Consider the following 21,052-nt stretch of genomic DNA (forward strand, 5'->3'; position numbering starts at 1 on the left):
TTGTGTTCTTACAAAAGAGACCACAGAGAGTTCCCTCACTTTTGCCTGTAAGGACACGGTGAGATGACTGTTAATGAATCAGGAAGCAGTCCTCACTAGGTACCAATTTGTTGGTACCTTGACCTTGGACTTTCCAGCATTCAGAACTGTGAGAAATGCCTATTATTTAACAGCTACCCAGTCTATGGTAGTTTGTTACAGCAACCTAAACAGAGTAAGATTGAAATAAAGATATGGAATCCAATACATAAATTTTATTTAAAATGAGCAATATCGGCTTGGATAAAAACTTTAAACAATTATTGTTCTCATTTGTCATTTTGTCTTGAAATTCTTAGAATTATAAACTGAGTACAAGCTAATTAAAAACTAGTTCCTTAGATCAAGAGAATACTTAAGCTCTACGTATTAGATATAAACGATAAAAGGCCACATTTCATTTACGCAGAAGAAAAAATCTAAGTATTTTTTATTTACTTAGCTGTAGTACATTTAAAAAAAACAGGCATATATGCTGTTTAAAAATGTGTCAAAATCTTCTATTATTATTTCTTTAAATCTTTCTTTTAGGGTAAGCCTGAGAGTTGGGAGAGAAAAAGAAAGTTCAGATAGTTCATTCCCTACAGAGATGCATCCAACTGTGTGCAAAACAGGTCACCCAAAGCCAATAGCAAGGAAATGCTCACTACTGATTACTGCCTTGTGAGTATCCTATGGTGGAAGAGGAATTGGAAGCACTAATCTTCCTAAAGTTTACATACAGCGTTATGGCCAGCTATATTGATTACTAGTTTAGATTTCATTGCTCTTTTTTCCATCTCACAGATTTCTTTTCACTCATCTTTGAGTAGTTTATATTTTTACAAAATAATTTGAATTTTTCAAAAGTTGTTATGACAAAATAATTCTGTGAGTGGTCAGCTTAATATTTAATATTTTGGTATGCTGTAAAGAAACCTCAACCTGAGAGTCTTATGTAAGTGTAAAAATCAAAACAAAAACCTGGCTTCAGATGGAATAGCTTTTTCTCAAAAATTTGCATGCTATTTATTCTGCAAAAGTGGTTCAGAGTTCTTTTAATTTCATTGAAAATTGTATTTGCTATCAAATTGTAACTACATTTTTTGATTTAGTGTACTTTGTCTTTAAATATTTTTTATCTATGTTGCCATCTTTGCTTGCCTCTAATTTATTAATCTGCTAAGGATATAACCAACATGAATTTGCGAAATTTCTGATCTTTTTATTTTCTTATAAAACAGTTGTTTGAGATTCTTAACACTTTCAACATTTGATCTCAGAGACTTTGTAATAACAAAAATACTGTTTTTTTAGTTTACTGTCAGCCTTATCTTATGATTTTGAATGTTTGTGCTTCTTTGTTTCCAGTGTTTTATAACTAGCTATGCAATGTAGATTTGTATATATGCTTATTTTGTCTTTTATTATTCACATTAATTTTAGTTAATAATACTTGTATGTTTTCAAATCATCTCTATGTATTTTTAAAAATCGACTCAAGAAATCGATTGCCTTTTTAATACCATTTCCTAATCTTTGGCAATATAGTTAAGAATTTTAGAATACTATTTTTTTCTTACATTGTATAGCTCATTGTTTTATATATTTGTATCCCATTTTAATTCAATGATAAAAGTAATTTAGAATAATACCTATTAATTACTAATTTGAACAGTTTTATTTATTTTCTAGTGACAGAAATCTAACTGAAAGTAGCTTCAGAGAAGGCTATAACACGGGCTCATAGAACAGTTTTTTGCCACTACAGGAATGGTAGAAAATTTAAGTATCAGCAACCCAAACCAAAAAGCTGGTAGGGTTATCTTCTCTTGTCCTGTCTGCATTTTGTTTTTGTTTTTCTTCAACCTTAAAAACTTTCTCTACATAGTAAGAAACATAGACTTTGTTTTTGTTGTGGTTTCAGGTTGTTTTTGTTTAAATTGCAGCTAGTTAACATATAGTGAGTGCAATATTAGTTTCAGGAGTACACTTAATGATTCATCACATACATGTAACACCCAGTGCTCATAACAAGTTGGATAAGGCCTAAATTTCAAAATATATGATTTCTGTCACTAAAAAGGATTTTTACTTTATCCAGATTTCTAAATTCCCATGGAAAAGAATAATTGGCCCAGCTTTGACCCATTCACTATGATTAAGAGAGGCAATATTTTTGAGCATCATTTCCATGTCTATCAGTCAAACAAGTGTCATGACAGCTAGGAGCTCTCAAATTATAGAAAAAAAAATAAACAATTATAGCAAACTGATAATTCTATGATAGATATATAAGGTATATTAGGCTTTTGCCTACTCTCGGATATGCTATAAGCATTTACTGGAAGTTGTTATTTTGTGCGTATTGCATGGAGTTCAAATGTAAATCCTGGATCATAAACATTAAATCAATTAAAATAAGGTTTTTAAGGTACATTTAATGACTTAATTGTTTAATTCTTTTCCTTATGCTGTATAACTATTGTCCATTTGTGTGTCTTAGGAAATACCTAATCAGGTTCTTTGCACGTTGTTTAATCTGGTAATAGATTTATTTATCTATTGCTATTGAGTCACATGAATTCCTTATATGTTTTAGATATTAACTCCTTATCAGATAGTTTGCAAATGTTTCTCCCATTCTGTTATCTTTTCATATAATTGATTCTTTTCTTTGTTGTGTGCTTTTTTAGTTTGATACAAACTCACTTGTTTATTTTGGCTTTGCCCGTATTTTTGGTGTCATAGTAAAAAAAAATATATATATATATATATTTCCCAGACCAAAGTCAAAAGATTTTTGCCTGTTTTTTTTTTCAGTACTTTTTTTTAAAGATTTTATTTATTTATTCATGAGAGACACAGAGAGAGAGAGGTAGAGACACAGGCAGAGAGAGAACCAGGCTGGGAGGCCAATGTGGGACTCGATCCCAGGACTCCAGGATCATGCCCTGGCCAAAGGCAGACAGACCCTCAACCACTGAGCCACACAGGCTCCCATTTTTTCAGTACTTTTAAGGCTGTAGGTCTTAAGACTTAAATTTACTCCATTCTGATTTTTGTATATAGTGTGAAGTGTATACAATTTTATTTTCAAAGTGGATGTTCAGTTTTTCCAACACTATTTATTTAAGAGACTATCTTTTCTGCATTGTGTGTTCCTGCCACCCTTGTCAAAGATCAAATGACCATAGATGCATGAATTTCGGGGATTTCTATTCTAATCATCTTAATATCATTTTTATACTAGTATCAAACTCTTGATTATTATAACTTTATAATATAGTTTGAAATCAGAGAAAATTTTGTTATTCATGCTCAAGATTGCTTTGGCTACCAGGGGTCTTTTGTGGCTCCATGAGAATTGTAGAATTGTTTCATTTCTGTGAAGAATGATCATGAGATTTTTTTTTTTGTTTATATTTTTTATTGGAGTTCAATTTGCCAACGTATAACGCCCAGTGCAAATCCCATTCAGTGCCCCCCTCAGTGGGGGCACCCAGTCACCCCATCCCACCACCCACCCTCTCCTTGTTTGTTTCCCAGATTTAGGACTCTCTGTTTTGTCACCCTCTCTGATTTTTCCCACTTATTTTCTCTCCTTTCCTCTATAATCCCTTTTACTATTTTTTATATTCCCCTTATGAATGAAACTATATAATGTTTGTCCTTCTCCAAATGACTTATTTCACTCAGCATAATACCCTCTAGTTCTATCCACGCTGAAGCAAATGGTGGGTATCTGTTTTTTCTAATGGTTAAGGAATATTCAGTTTTATATATAGACCACATTTTTATCCATTCATCTTTCGATGGACACTGAGGCTTCTTTCACAGTTTGGCTATTGTGGACATTGCTGCTATAAACATTGGGGTACAGGTGTCTCAGTCTTTCACTGCATCTGTATCTGTGGGGTAAATCCCCAGCATTTGCTGGGAAAATTGGACAGCCACGTGCAGAAGAATGAAACTAGACCATTCTCTTACACCATACACAAAGATAAACTCAAAATGGATGAAAGATCTAAATGTGAGACAAGAATCCATCAAAATCCCAGAGGAGAACAAAGGCAACACCCTTTTTGAACTTAGTCATAGCAACTTCTTGCAATATACATCTCTGAAGGCAAGGGAAACAAAAGCAAAAATGAACTATTGGGACTTAGTCAAGATAAAAAGCTTCTGCACAGCAAAACAAACAGTCAACAAAACTAAAAGACAACCTACAGAATGGGAGAAGATATTTGCAAACGACGTATCAGATAAAGGGCTAGTATCCAAGATGTATAAAGAACTCATTGAACTCAACAGCAAAGAAACAAACAATCCAATCATGAAATGGGCAAAAGACATGAACAGAAATTTCACCAACGAAGACATACACATGACCAACAAGCACATGAGAAAATGCTCTGCATCACTGGCCATCAGGGAAATACAAATGAAACCACAATGAGATACCACCTCACACCAGTGAGAATGGGGAAAATTAATAGGACAGGAAACAACAAATGTTGGAGAGGATGTGGAGAAAAGGGAACCCTCTTGCCCTGTTGGTGGGAATGTGAACTGGTACAGCCATTCTGGAAAACTGTGTGGAGATTCCTCAAAGAGTTAAAAATAGAGCTACCCAGGGCAGTCTAGGTGGTTCAGTGGTTTAGCGACTTCAGCCCAGGGCCTGATCCTGGGGACCTGAAATCGAGTTCCACATGGCATCCTGCATGGAGCCTGCTTTTCCCTCTGCCTGTGTCTCTGCCTCTTTCTGTCTCTCTCTTTGTGTCTCTCATGAATAAATTAATAAAAAAATCATTAAAAAATAGAGCTACCCTATGACCCAGCAATTGGACCATGAGATTTTTTATAAGGATTGCACTGAATCTCTAGATTGCTTTGGGTAGTATGGACATTTTAACAATACTAACTCTTCAGCCTGTGGATACAGGTATCTTTCTAGTCTTCTTGTTTTAATTTCCCTCCTCAATTTTTTACACTTTCAGCATTACAAGTCTTTCATCTTTTCAGTTAAGGAGATTCCCCACTGTCTTACTCTATTTAGTGCTTTTGTGAATAGGATAGTTTTCTTAATCTTCTTTTCAGACAGTTTGTTGTTTATGTATAGAAACACAATGATTTTTGTATCCTTTACATTGATTTCTCTATCAATATACATTGAATTTGTATCCTGCAACTTTACTGAATTTATTAGTTCTTTTTTTTTGAGTTTTACAGTTTTCTATGTATATGATGATAGAAGGTGCCAATAGAAAGACACTTTTAATTCTTCCTTTCTGAGTTGGATGCCTTTTCTTTACCTTGCCTAAGTACTCTGACTAGAAATCTAGTACTATACTGGAAAGAAGTGGCGAGAGTGGGAAGACTTGTCTTCCCCTGGAATTTGGAGAAAAAGCTCTGTTTTTGCCCTGAATTGTGATGTTAGCAGTGAACCTTCCATATGTTGACTTCACTGTGTTAAGTTCCTTCTATACGTATTCTGTTGAGGCTTGTCATGAATGGATATTGAACTTTGTCTAATTTTCTGCATCAACTAAAATAATCATGTGATATTTGCCTTTCATTCTGTTCATGTGTTAGATCACAATAATTAATTTGCATATGTCCTAACACACTTGCATCCCAGGGATAAAACTCACTTGGTATAGTTTAGGATTCTTTTTAATGCACTGAATTTGATTTGCTAGTGTTTTATGGACAATTTTTGAATCTATGGTCACCAGAGATATTGACCTATAGTTTTCTTTACATGTAATGTCTTTGTCTGGTTTTGATATCAGGAAGATACAGGCCTCATAAAATGAGTTTGAGGGATGCCAGGGTGGCTCAGTGGTTGAGCATCTGCCTTCAGTTCAGGGAGTGATCCCAGGGTCTGGAACTGAGTCCCACATCAGACTCCTTAGGGGGAGCCTGTTTCTCACTGTGCCTATGTCTCTGCCTCTGTGTGTGTGTGTGTGTGTGTGTGTGTGTCTATCATGAATAAAAAAATATCTTTAAAAAATGAGTTTGAAAGGACTCTATTTTATGAAAGAGTTTAAGGAGGATTGGTATTAATTCTTTAAAATTTGGTAGAATTCACCTTGAAGCAAACTTGGGCCTTTGTTTTTAGAAATATTCTTGGTTACTAATACTTTGTATGTTACTGGTTTGCTTGGACTAGTGTTGTTCAAATCAGTCACTTAATTTTTGTTTATATATTCTATTCAGAATTGTAAGTGGGGTATCGAAGTAAATTTATACCATGAGGTATGTTAACATTTTCTTTATATCTTTAACAGCTCTGATGTTGGATATATATATTCATATTTATTCATATAAATATGAATTCATATATATATTCATAATTATTATATTACATATATATTAAATTGGCCCATTTATCATTATCTAATAACATTTTTTTTTGTTCTAGGCAGTTCTAAACTCAAAGTATATTTTGTCTAATATAAACATGGCCAGTCCTGCTTTCTTTTGGTTACCATTTTCATGAAATACCTTAATCTATTCCTCCACTTTCAGTCTTTGTGTATTTCTAATTCTAAATTGGTTTTCTTATAGATAGCATAGCACTTGATCTTATTCTCGCTACTTTAAGCCTTTTGATTAATAAGTTTAATCCATTTATATTTAAAATAAGCAATTCAGTACTTAATACTGCAATTTTTAAGTTTTCTACCTGTTTTGAAGTTGTTTTGTCCCTTCTCTTGCTGTCTTCCTTTTCAGTTTGAGATATAATAGACATGTAACACTGTACAAGTTTAAGTTTCACAGTATGATTTGACTGCATATATTATGAAATGATTATCACAAAGTTTTAATTAATGTCCAGGACTTCATATAGTTGTAATTTTTTTTCTCTTTTAAAAACTCTTGGGATTTTCTCTCTTAGGAACTTCCAAATATACCATAGAGCAATGTTAACCATAGTCACCACATCATACATTATAACCCCAGTCCTGGGGTGCCTGGGTGGCTCAGTCAGTTAAGTCTCTGCCTTTGGCTCAGGTCATGATCCCAGAGTCCTGGGATTGAGCCCCACGTTGGGCTCCCTGCTTAGAGGGGAACCTGTTTCTCCCTCTCCCATTCCCCCTGCCTCTGTGCACTCTGTCAAATAAGTAAAATCTTTAAAAATACATGATATAACCCCAGTATGTATTTATAAGTTTGTGCATTTTGACTACATTCTCCTGATCTCTTTTTCAATGAGTTTGTTTTTATATTCCACATATAAGTGAGATCATACAATATTTATCTTTCTCTGACTGATTTTACTTACCAAAATGTCCTCAAGATCCATCCATGTTGGGGAAACCCGGGTGGCTCAGCAGTTGAGTGTCTGCCTTTGGCTCCAGGCATGATCAAGTCCCACATTGGACTCCCTGTGAGGAGCCTGCTTCTCCCTCTGCCTGTGTCTCTGCATCTCTGTGTCTCTTATGAATAATTAAAATCTAAAAAAAAAAATCCGTCCATGTTGTCAAAATTGTAGGATTTCCTTTTTATGGCTGAATAGTATTCCATTGTATACACAGACCACATTTTCTTTATCTATTCATCTATCAATGGACACTTAGGTTATATTCATGTCATAGATATCATAAATAATGCTGCAAACAACATGGGAGTCCAGACATCTCTTTGACATAGTGACTATATTTCCTTCAGAAACAGTTACAAAGGTAGTACTGCTGAGTCAAATGTAAGTTCCATTTTTAATTTTTTGAGAAGCCTCTATACTGTTTTCCATAGTGGCTGAATCAGTTTATATTCCCACCAATGGTGCACAAAGGTTTCCTTTTCTCCATACCCTTGTTGAGCATTTGCTATCTTGTCTTTTTGATGATAGCTGTTCTACCAGGTGTGAGGTCATATCTCATTGTAGTTTTGATTTGCTTTTTCCCTGATCAGTGAGGTTGAACATCTTTTCACGCATCAGATAACCACTAAAACATGTTTTTTGAAAACTGTGAGGTCCTTTGTCCAGTTTTAAAAGTGAATTGTTTTACTATTGACTTATAGGAGTTGTTATATTTTGTATATTAACCCCTTAATAGATATACAATTTACAAATATTTTCTCCCATTCCATAAGTTGCCTGTTCATTTTGTTGACCGTTTCTTTGGCTGAAAAGTTTTTTAGTTTCACGTAGTACCATCTTTTTTGTTGTTGTTGCTTGTGTTCTAGTTATCATTTCCAAAAATGTCATTACTAAGACCCATGTGGAAGGAGCTTTTTCCCTATGTTTTCTTCTAGCTGTTTTATAGTTTCCAGTGCAAAATTTAAGTCTTTAATCTATTTCAAGTTAAGTTTTATGACTGGTGTAAGATATGAGTCTAGTTTCATTCTTTTACATGTGAGCATACAATTTTTCCAACACAATTTACTGAAGAGACTGTCTTTTATCCATTGAGTTTTCTTGGCTTTCTTGTTAAATATTAGTTGACTGTATATGCATGGGTTTATTACTGGGCTCTTGTCCTGTTCTATGCCAGTATCGCAGTGTTTCACATAGTGTAGCCTCATAATATTGTGTGAAATCATCCTTTGTTATTTAATTTTTGTAGCAATTTCCTTTGGTTCTTTTATGTTTTGTGTACCCATTATGTTTTCTCTTTGCAATTAGCTTGAGACTTACATAAAGTATCTTGTAGCTATAACCATCTCTCTTAAGTTGACTTCAATTGTACAAAAAACCCTATATTTTTACTCTTCCTACATGTTTTTTGTTCTTATAGCTAATGTTTATCTTTTATATTGTATGTTCATTAACAATTTTTTCTCTTTTAACTTTTATATTAGGGTTAAAGGTAATTTATGTAGCATTACAGTATTAATCTGTATTTGTTTGTATATTTACATTTAGCAATGAAGCTCATGCTATCATGCACTTCCACATTGCTGTTCAGTGTATTTTTATTTTATTTTATTTTATTTTATTTTATTTTATTTTATTTTATTTTATTTTATTTTATTTTATTTTATTTTATTTTATTATTTTATTTTTTACTTTTATTTTTATTGTATTTTTATTTTAAATTACATAATCTCCTTAAGCATTTTGTGTATATGAGGTCTGTTGGTAATTATTGTGTTTTTGTTTTGTTTTTCTGGCCTGGAAAAGACTTCCTTCTTCATCTTAAAATAATTTTGACAGGGAAATTGTTCTTGGCTGTCCATATGTTTCTTTTAGCACTTGAATGTATCATCTCACTTTTTCCTGACCTGTGAAGTTTCTACTGAGTAATCTGCTGATAGTCTTACAGGTGTTCCTTTTTATGTGGAGTCAATTTTCTCTTTCTGCCTTCAAAATTCTCTTTTTCTCCCTGAACTTTGACAATTTAATGATAATGCATCTCACTGTAGTCTTGACTCGACCCTATTTGGATACATTTAAGCCTCATGAACCCAGATGTTCATTTCCTTTGCAAAATATGGAAAGTTCCCAGGAGTGGCTCTGCCTGGCTCTGAGGGAGAATAGCCTAGATTCCAGGCACCTCATCAATTAAGCTCAGAGTCACCCTAGACTTTGGGTATCCTCAGTAGCCAAATTTTGAGTAACCATGGCAATAGAAAGGGTTGCTGGGTTCTCAGTGGCAATAGCTGCATGCATCTTTCTATTTTCTCTTTCTCTACTACTGCAGTTAGTGTGGGTTTTTTGTCATTGCCTAGGGATCTATATTGGCATAGAGTGCCACAGTGTGGGCCTACAGAGTGCTGACAGTGGTTCAAAATGTGGGTGTGGACATATTAATTGTGTTGTCTGGGCTACATGTGTATATATGGTGGTGAGAGCTCTGGGGCATAGATGCATGTGAAATGATGGTGACCATTGTCTGGGGCTGAGCATTCACAGAGGGACCATAGAGCTAGAGCCTGGGAGATTGGAATGTACAAAGCAGTAGTGACACCAGGGACTGGGGTATGACTGATATATAGTGATTGTGACACTGGGTCTTTTTAGAGTGGCCATGGGGCCAGGATTTAGCATGTAGATATAAGTGGAGTGGTCACAGACTTGGAGTGGGGGATGCTGGCACATACAAAGCAACAATAACCCTGGGGATCTATCATGTGGGCAGCAGTAGAACAACTGCAGAGCCAGGGTTTGAGATGCATTCATGCATGGAGCAATGGTAGCACCAGGGTTCAGGCATGGACACACATGGAAACTCATGGATCTGGAATTTTGAGCATGTACACAGTGGCACTAGGATGGGTTTTGGGACACAAAGCAATAGTTCATTCTCTGTGGGTGCACACTGGCATGGGATCCCATAGCTCTCTCAGCTGTGATCCACATTGGTAAAGACTAGAGATGGGGGTAACTGGTGTTGAGAGAGGTGATTTTCCACTAGTGGTATAGACTTCTGGGGTCCTGTTTTTTCATTCCTTTTGGGGATGCTTCAACAGACTGGATCCCTCTTGGTGTTGAGCTATTTTGGAGTGGGGCATGCAGTGATACAGGTTAATTCCTCCTACACTTTCCTATTTGTGTGTGTGTGTGTGTGTGTGTGTGTGTGTGTATTTCAATGGGTGCTCCGGCTTCTTTTTTGTATTCTGAAGTTTTCCCAGAGCTATTTTCATCAATAAGTAGCATTTAATTATTATTTTTTTGTGTGTGGGGTCAAGTATTGGGATTTCCTGGTACATCATTCTTGATGCTATCCTTCCTTAATTCCCTTAATTCAAAAATATAACTAGTATGTTTTAACAGCCATATAATTTTACTTGATTCTATCAGCAAAATATATTGTATTATAATACATAGATTATTACATACATAGGTATGTATGGATGAGTGAGGAATAAGTAATGAATAAGGAATTGTATTATAAAAAGCTAATGTTTACCAGCTAGAATATGTATCTGGGTCTTCAACTTTCTAAACATTTGTGAATTTATAGGTATAATCACAAATCATATTAATAATTACCAAATCCAAAAGGTGATGTTGGATTAATTTATCTCTAAAATTATTTGTAAATTGTTTACACACTGATGACTATTAGTCCTCTGATGCCACTGCTCTCTTGACTCATTAAGGATTATAGTTTAATAGACTTTGCTTTAAAATATCTTTATTCTTCCATATGAACATTAAAATAATTTTCATGTCCATATTATGGTTAAATAGGATTGTAAAGATTATTGGACTTCAACATTTATATTATCCAGCATTTCATGGAGTTTGCCAAGAATGATTGGCACAATAATAGAGGTGGTCCTAAGGTAAAGTTAAAGAGTGGTAAGAGGTAGACTTTCAGGGTTCACAGTTTTACTTATTACTAAAGCTGTTTGATATTTAATCGATTTTTATTAACATTAGAAAAATATTGTATAAATTTGGCAAATCAAATATAAAAAGTTTATGATATTTACCGGTCCTGTTCAAAATTACTATCTGACTCATTTGTTGTGATTTTAATAGACCATACCTTGTAAAAAAAATTGTTGATTCACTATGGTTTACCAACTTATTACCTCCCTTTCAAAATTTATTCTTGATCTATTAAAATATATTTTACATAGTTATCATCAAAATATAGGCACATTTTTTAAAGATTTTATTTATTTATTCATGTGAGACACAGCGAGAGATGGAGAAGCAGGCCCCTTACAGGAAGCCCAAAGTGAGACTTGATCCCTGGACCCTGAGATCACGCCCTAAGTGGAAGGCAGACGCTCAAGCACTGAGCCACTCAGGCATTCCAGCACAATTTTGATATATCAGACTATTCAACTGGATTGTTACATACTTCATAATGATAATATTAAGAAAGTATATAATAACAGATTTGACTAGCCATAATTTTATATCTCTTCTTCTAACTTTTTAGATAGTACTAAATATGTACCTGATATATTATTTAAAATATTAGAAGAATATTTAATAATCATTGTACTGATTTTTTCCAAGTTTATAACCATAGGAATTTTTAATATATTTGCACTGAAACAATTTTTTTTTTTCACACAAGCAGTCTTAATATTCTATCCATGGATGAATTTGAATGGCTGATTAATTAATTTTCATTATCAACCATCATTTTTGCTCTTTCTTATATATGTAAAATTTATATAGTTTCAATCATATTGAGCCAAAATTTTTATTTTCTCCAAATTTCTAGTCAGTAAAAATGTCCATAAAACTAAAATAAACACTCACTCTACTTTCAGTCTGGCAAATCTCAAAGAAGGCCAGCTATATTATAGGCCCCAAAAGTAAACCTGAAGCGCAGAGGTGTTCTTGATTTAAGATTTAAAGTCGGTTTTAGCAAAAGTTGAATTTTGATAGGAGACAGAAATATCCATACAACATACTCAAATAGATGTTCCATTGTCTCATTTTGCCCTCAGCAATTTAAAATATGGCCTAAGTACTGGGTCTTTTGACATGCAATAAAGAAGAAGAGCTGTAAGGGGATACCTACTTATGGTGGCTAATTCAAAATTTTCTTTCAAAAATTATATTCCTCAACTTGAGATCTCAATTTTTAACTTTTGAAAGTCAATAGAAGTTTAAAAGAAGTTAATAGAAGTTTAAATATGTAAGCCAGAAAATGCTGGATGGGATACTTAGATCTTTTCTCTGTAGCGAGTCTGATTCTTCCCATACACACCTGAAAGTCATCTCTTATTTCCCTTAGAGGACATGCCAAGGATGTCTTATGCCTCCCTAAATCATGTACAAGCTGGTGGGCTGTTTAAATACTATATTGGTTCTTAACAGTAGTATATTAGAGGGGTGAACCCAAGTTGAATTATTAAAGTTCAAAATCATTTATAAAATGTCATCACCAGGAACATTTACTTATCTATCATACCAAAATGCCGTTAACATTCACAGCTCAAACATCTAAGGATAAACTATCTTTACTCCCAGTAGAAAAGAGAGCTGTTAGAGATCCGCATTTCTCCAAAGACATTTCATGAATTTGTGACTATTAGACACTTCTCACATTCAAATCTTCTTAAAAATCTTAGTTGCATTTTTCCTTTAATACTTAACATTTGTGTTTTTTTGCTGTAATAATTCCTCAATGCCCTTAAGCATTGATCTTTAATAAATAGTAATGGTGAGGATTATGATTTTTAACCTAATAAACACAATTATGGTTGCTTTACAATGATGTTCGGTTCTAAGTAAAATTACAATTGATATTGAAGTGTCTTTTTCCCCCCTGATAACACCATTAAAGAGAAATAATTAAGAACTAATTTGTAGGCAGAGGCAGTTCAATATGTCTGCCTAGGAAGATCCTGAACTCACCTCCTCCCATCGGCATAACAAATCTACAGCTACATAAGATACAATTCCCTCTGAAAATCCTTGGTAACTAGCTGAAGAGCTCCTCCACAATAAGAGATAAAAGGACAATGGTTAGACAGAGATATGGTCTTGCCAAAATCCCCAAGGCCAGCACAGCAAATCAACTAACAGGAGGGTTCTCACAAATATTGAACTTCTCTCTGAGGAACAAGAGGTTTGTACCCCACATTAGGTACCACAAAGTTTGGGACCTGAGCCAGAGAAATGAGCTCCTTGTTAAAACCCAAAAAGGCTTACATCTAGGAGAACCATAGCATCATAGGGAATGAAGTATGTGCTCTTAAGAGCACATCTGCAGATCACTTGCATTGGGATCAAGTCCAAAAGCAGTGGTTTTGAGAGAGTCTAGACCATATATGAAGGAGATTCATTTGATAATCTTAATTTGCCAGAAAGCATTTAGAGACTCTCCAGGGTGAAAAAGGTCACAGAGCTGGAGAATACAATAATTGAAATGAAAAATATACCAGAAGAGTTCAATAGCCAACTAAGGAGAAGAATCAATGATCTAGAGGACAGGGCATTGAAACTGACTCAAACAGAGCAGCAAAAAAGAAAAAAAAAAGTTTAAAAAATTAAGGGAAGCATAGGACAACATCAATGGAATAATATTTACATTATAGAGGTTCCATAAAGAGTAGGGATAGAAAGGAGCAGGAAATGTATTTGAAGATATAATGGTTGAAAACTTCCCTAACCTGGAGAAGGAAGCAGATATCCAAATCCAGGAAGCCCAGAGTTCTAAATAAGATGACCCCAAAGAGACCTTCACCAAGAGACACTATAGGAAGCATGTCAAATGTTAAATAGAAAAACTTAAACACAGTAAGAAAAAAAAAAAAACTTGTTATGTAAAAGGGATCCCTCACAAGATTAAGGGTATACTTATTGGGAGAAGTTTTGCAGGCCAGAGGAAGTAGAAGGATATATTCAAAGTACTAAAAGCAAAATACTTCTAACCATGAATACTCTACCTGGCAAGATGATCATTCATAACTGAAAGCCATATAGAGCGTTTTTCAGATATACAAAAGCTATCGGAGTTTATCACCACTAAAACAGCCCTACAAGAAATGTTAAAGGGACTTCTTTAATCTGAAAAGAAAGAGTACTAATAAGAAAACTTATGAAAGTAAAAATCTCATTGGTAATTATGTAGTAAAGGAAGTGGATTATTCACTTATAAAATTAGTATAAAAGTTAAAAGAAAAAGTAGTAAAATTATAACTACAATAATTAGTTAAGGGATACACAAAAATAAAAGATATAAAATACAATTTCAAAAATATAAAACATGGAAGGGGGAGTATAAATGCAGTTTCAGAATGTATTAAAACTGTAGTTTCTATCAGTTTATTTATTTTTTTAAAAGATTTTATTTATTTATTCAAGAGAGAGAGAAGGAGGGAGAGGCAGAGACAAAGGCAGAGGGAGAAGCAGGCTCCATGCAGGAAGCCCGATGTGGGACTCAATCCTGGACTCTGGGATCACACCCTCAGCCAAAGGCAGAGGTTCAACTGCTAAGCCACCCAGGCATCCCTCTATCAGTTTAAAAGACTGTTTTATGTGTACTGAATGGTAATCACAAAGCAAAAACCTATAAGGATACATAAGACATAATAACCAAGATTCTAAATATAACATTAAGAAAGTAATCAAACCACAAGGGAAGAAAGTAAAAGAAGAAAGGTCCTGCAAAATAGTCAAAAAAACTTGTTAACACAGCAATGAGAGCATATTCATCAATACTTAAATGTAAATGGACCAAATTCTCTAATCAAAAGGTAGTTGCTAAATAAAGACCTATCCATACGCTGTCTATGGACAGGATTATATAACCTCTTATATAATCATACACACAGATTGAAAGTGAAAGGTAAAAATAGATTTCACACAAAGCAAAGCAAAGCAAAAAGAAACCTGGGGCAGCTATATCAGAAAAATAGACTTTAAAACAAAGACAAATAGAAGTCAGAGCTAGTACTGCATAATTATAGAAGCATCAGTCTAAGAAGAAAACAAAATATTTGTAAGTAGTTATACATGCAACACAGGAGAACCTAATATATAAAGCAAATATTAACAATCATAAAGCAAGAAATTGACAGCAATATAATGATAATTGGGGACTTTTTTATTTTTTTTAAAGATTTTGTTTATTTATTCATAAGGGACAGAGAGAGAGAGAGACAGAGACGCAGGCAGAGGGAGAAGCAGGCACTATGCAAGGAGCCCGAGTAGGACTTGATCCTGGGACTGGGGGATCACTCCCTGAGTCAAAGGCAGATGCCCAACCACTGAGCCACCCGGCATCCCTAATTGGGGACTTTAGTACCATATTACAGCAGTGGATACATCAAGCAGAAAATCAACAAAGAAACAGTGGCTTTAAATGACATGTTAGACAAGACGGACAGAAAAGATATATACAGGACATTCCATCTGAAAACAGTAAAATATATTCTTTTCAAGTGCACATTATACACATTATACTTTGAGACACAGAACAACTCTCAGTAAATTTAAGATTTAGATCATATCAGTAGGGAGGAGCTAAGATGATGGAGTAGGAGGACCCTAGGCTTGCCTCCTCCTTCAAACACATCTGGATAATTATAAAATCATTTAGAATATCCAAGAAATTAATTTGAGGATTGACAGAACAAACTGCACACCTGGAAGGAGAGAAGGGGCCAAATCATGGAAGGTAAGAAGTGCAGAAACAATGGTTTGGGGGAGAAATGATGTGGAAGGGAGGGAGCCCTGGTTGCAGAGAAAGGCCAGAGACTGGAGTGACACGGATTGTATGAGGAGAACACTACTCCAAAGCCACTGATGGGGAAAATGAGAGGGGCTGATTTTTGTTAGATATTCCAACCACTGGGGCTCAAAGACTGCTTGAGGGACACCTGGGTGGCTCAGCGGTTGAGCTCCTGCCTTCAGCTCAGGGTGTGATCCTGGAGTCCTGGGATCGAGTCCCACATCAGACTCCCTGCCTGGAACCTGCCTCTCTCTCTGCCTCTGTCTCTACCTCTCTCTCTCTCCAAGTCTCTCATGAATAAATAAATAAAATCTTAAAAAAAAAAAGACTGGTTGAGGTAGAGAGTCCTGAGGGTGCTGTAGTGCTCCTATAGAGAAGGCAGGTACCCCATGGGCAGATGATATAACCTGAAGATTATCTAAAATGCACTGAGAGAGACTCTCTTCCTGGAGGCATCTGAGAGAGGTATCACTGCCTCTTCAAGGGTAAAAGAGCTGGTGGGTGCCATTTCCCTCCACCATTCCTTACTATAGGTGTGCAGACACCTGCTGAGGATGGCTAACCTGGACACTCGCCGTTTAGTGTGCTTTGCTTCAAACCCCACGTTCCTGTGCTCTGGTGTAACTGCCCTTCTGGGTCAAATGTGCATTGATCCCAGACCCTCCTCCAGGCCCGCACAAGTCCCCACCACACTAGGTCCCTAAAGTTTAGTTTTAAAACTCAGCCAGTCTGGTTGGGATAGAGTGCAAAGTACACATCACTGCTCTAGGCAAGCGAGCAAACCAGACACAGACAGTGTGAAAACAGTGATATGAAAAATGTCTAGGATGCACAAGGGGATTCATTTGCTTTTCTGGGAGGGCTTCCCTGATAGCAACAAGCACAAACTTCCCTCTCTAGGGACAAATTGCTGGCTGACACCATTTCCCTCCTCCACCCCTCAGCATAAACTAACTTCAGTAAATAACACAGCACCAACACTAGCTGCCTAATCTGCTTAAACCAAATCCCTCCCCCACACACACACACACCCGCACTCTGCTGCTGCTGCTTTTTTTTGGACAAGTGTGTCTAAGAACCAGCACTCTGAAAAAAATTGGAAAGACCACAAATACATGAAGGATAAAGAACATCCTACGGAAAAATGAATGGGTTAACCATGAAATTAAAGAAGAAATAAAATACATGGAAACAAGTGGAAAATGAAAACACAATGATTCAAAACTTCTGGGATGCAGGAAAAGTTGTCCTAAGAAGGAAGTATATAAAATACAGGCCACCTCAAGAAGCAAGAAAAATATTAAATAAGCTACCTAACCTTACCTAAAGAAACTAGGAAAAAGAACAAATGAAGCCTAAATCCAGCAGAATAAGGCAAATATCAAAGATTAGAGCAAAAATAATATAGGGGAAAAAACAGTAAAACAAATCAATGAAACATGGAGCTGGTTCTTTGAAAAATTTAATAAAATTGGTAAACATCTAGCCAGGCTTATCAAAAAGAAGAAAAAGGGACCCAAAAAAGGTAAAATCACAAATGACAGAGGAGAAATAACAACCAACACTACAGAAATACAATTGTAAGAGTGAGAAAAATTTTATGCTAACAAATTGGACAGTTTGTAAGAAATGGATAGATTCCTAAAAACATATAAACTACCAAAGCAGCAACAGGAAGAAATAGAAAATGAACAGACTGATAACCAGCAAAGAAATTAATCAGTAATCAAAAATCTCCCAACAAACTCTTGGGCTAGATGGCTTCTCAGAGACTTCTACACAACATTTAAAGAAGAGTTAATATATTTTCTTTTCAAAGTGTTCCAAACAATGGAAATGGAGGAAAAACTTCTAAACTAATTTCATTAGGCCAGCATGACCCTGATTCCAAAACCAAAGACACCACTAAAAAGAGAAAACTATAAGGCAAAACTATAAGGCAATATCCCTAATGAATATGGATACAAAAATTGTCAACAAAATACCAGCAAATTGAATTTAACAGTGCATTAAAAGAATCATACACCACAATCAAGTGGGATTTATTCCTGGGTTTCAAGAGTGGTTCGATATTCACAAATCAACCAAGGTGATACACCACATTAAGAAAAGAAAGGATAAAAACCTTATGATCATTTCGATAGATGCATTTTACATTTGACAAAGTAAAACATGCACTTTTGATAAAACCACCAACAAAGTAAGTTTAAAAGGAACATAACTCATCATCATAAAAGTCATACATGAAAATCACACAACTAATATCATCCTCAATGGCAAAAAACTCAAGAGTTTTTCCTCTATGGTCAGGAATAAGACAGGGAGTCCACTGTCACCACTGTTATTTAACATAGTACTGGAAGTCCTAATCACAGTAATCAGACAACAAAAAGAAATAAAAATGCATTCAAATCATCAAGGAAGTAAAACTTTCATGATTTACAGGGTATATGATACTATATTTAGAAAACCCAAGGTTCCACCAAAAAATTGTTAGAATTAATACATAAATTCAGTTATGTCACAGAATGTGAAATCAGCATAAAGAAATCTGTTGCATTCTTAAACACCAATAATCAAGTAGCAGAAAGAGAAATCAAGTAACTGATCCCATTTATAATTGCACAAAAACTGTAAGCTACCTAGGAATAAACCCAACCAAAGAGATGAAAGACTTATACTCTGAAAGCTATAAAACACTTATGAAAGAAATTGAAGAGGATAAAAAAAAATAAAAAAGCATTCCACGCTCATGGATTGGAAGAACAAATGTCAAAATGTCCATTCTACACAAAGCACACCCTTTAATGTAATCCCTATCAAATTACCAGCAGCATTTTTCACAGAGCTAGAACAAACAATCCAAAAACGTGTATGGAACCACACAGGACCCTGAAAAGAGCCAAAGTAACCTTGAAAAAGAAAAGCAAACCTGGAGGCATCACAACTCCAGACTTCTAGTTATATTACAAAGCTGTAGTGATCAGAACTATATGGTACTGGCACAAAAAAGACACTCAGATCAATGCAACAGAATAGAAAATGCAGAAATGGATCCACAACTATAAGGTCAACTAATCTTCAACAATGCAGTAAAGAACATCTAACGGAAAAAAGACAGTCGTTTCAACAAATGGTCTTAAAGACACTGGACACCAACATGCAAAAGAATGAAACTGCATCAGTTCTTTCACCACACGCAAAAATAAATTCAAAATGGATGAAAAGACCTATATGTGAGATACCAAGTTCCTAGAGAAGAACATAGGCATCAACCTCTTTAACATCAGCCATAGCAACTCCTTACTAGACACTTCTCCAGAGGTGAGGGAAAGAAAAGCAAAATGAACTGTTGGGACTTCATCAAGATAAATGCTTCTGCACAACAAAGGAAACAATCAACAAGGCTAAAAGACAACCTTTGGAATGGAAGAAGGTACTTGCCAATGACATATGTGATAAATGGTTATTATTCAAAATCTATGAAGAATTTATCCAATTCAAAAATCCCCTTAGAAATATTCCAGTTAAGAAATAGGGAGAAGATGTGAATAGACATTTTTCCAAAGAAGACATACAGATGGCCAACAGACACATGAAAACATCACTCATATTCATCATCAGGGAAATACAAATAAACTATAATAAAATACTACCTCACACCTGTTAGTATAGTTAAAATTAACAACACAGGAAACAACAGGTGTTTGGGAGGATACAAAGGAAGGGGTACCCTCTTACACTGTTGGTGGGAATGTAAACTGGTGCAGCCACTCTGGAGAACAGTCAAAAAGTTAAAAATGCAACTACCCTATGACTCAGCAATTACACTAGTAAGTATTTACTCAAAAGATACAAAAATATAGAATCCAAGGGTTGCATGCGCCCTGATGTTTATAGCAGCATCCTCAACAATAGCCAGGTTATGGAGAGATCTCAAATGTGCATTGACTGATGAATGGATAAAGAAGTGAGATACACACACTACACACACACACTATGGAATCATTACTCAGCCATCAAAAAAGAATGAAATCTTGCCATTTGCAACAATGTGGATGGAGCTAGAGATTATAAATACTAAATGAAATAAGTCAGAGGAAGACAAATACCATATGGTTTCACTCATATGTGGGATATAAGAAACCTAACAGAGGGATTTAGGGAATTAAACAAGAGAAAAACCAAAACACAAACTCTTAAGAGAAGAAACTGAAAGATGCTAGAGGGGAGGCCGGTGAGGGGATGGGTTAAATGGGTAATGGATATTAAGGAGGGCACCCGTTGTGATGAGCACCGGGTATTATAAGTAAGTGATGAATCATTAAATTCTACTCGTTAATCTAATATTACACTCTGTGTTAACTAACTGGAATATAAATAAGAACTTGAAACTAAAAAAAATTAAAAATAATAATTTTGCAGATAACATCTAAAAAATAGGTCAAGACATAGTTTGAAACATGAATATGTAGATTTCCTAGAAAAAAGACAAAAGAGTAGCTAAGTAGAGATCTATGTAGAATATCAATCTGCACATTCTAATTGTCTTGTTTGGCTTCTAATTATGCGTAAGCCTCAGGGGAAAGATCAGCTTCTGGCAAGAGTGCAAACAGAATGTTTTTTTCCTAATTACAAGTATCCAGAGTGTCATTTCCTGCTTCTTTTCCTCCTTTATATTCTAGTTTTCCATAAAACAGATCCCTTCTACTAAATGCCTTCCAAATATCTCCTTTTTTTATTCTTCTATCTCTAGGGTAATTTCCTACCCACCATCCCTCGGGTACCTGTTTTTCTGCAAAATAAGATCAAATGAATCTCATGTCCTAACCTGTCTCTAATATTAAATGTTCTTACCTAATGTTCTTCTTTGAGGACAGAACTGGAATGAAGGCATTGGGCACTGCTGTTGCTAGGCCAGATTTCTTATC

Source organism: Vulpes vulpes, chromosome 3, assembly GCF_048418805.1.
Source record: "Vulpes vulpes isolate BD-2025 chromosome 3, VulVul3, whole genome shotgun sequence".
In the NCBI taxonomy this organism is placed as follows: Eukaryota; Metazoa; Chordata; class Mammalia; order Carnivora; family Canidae; genus Vulpes; species Vulpes vulpes.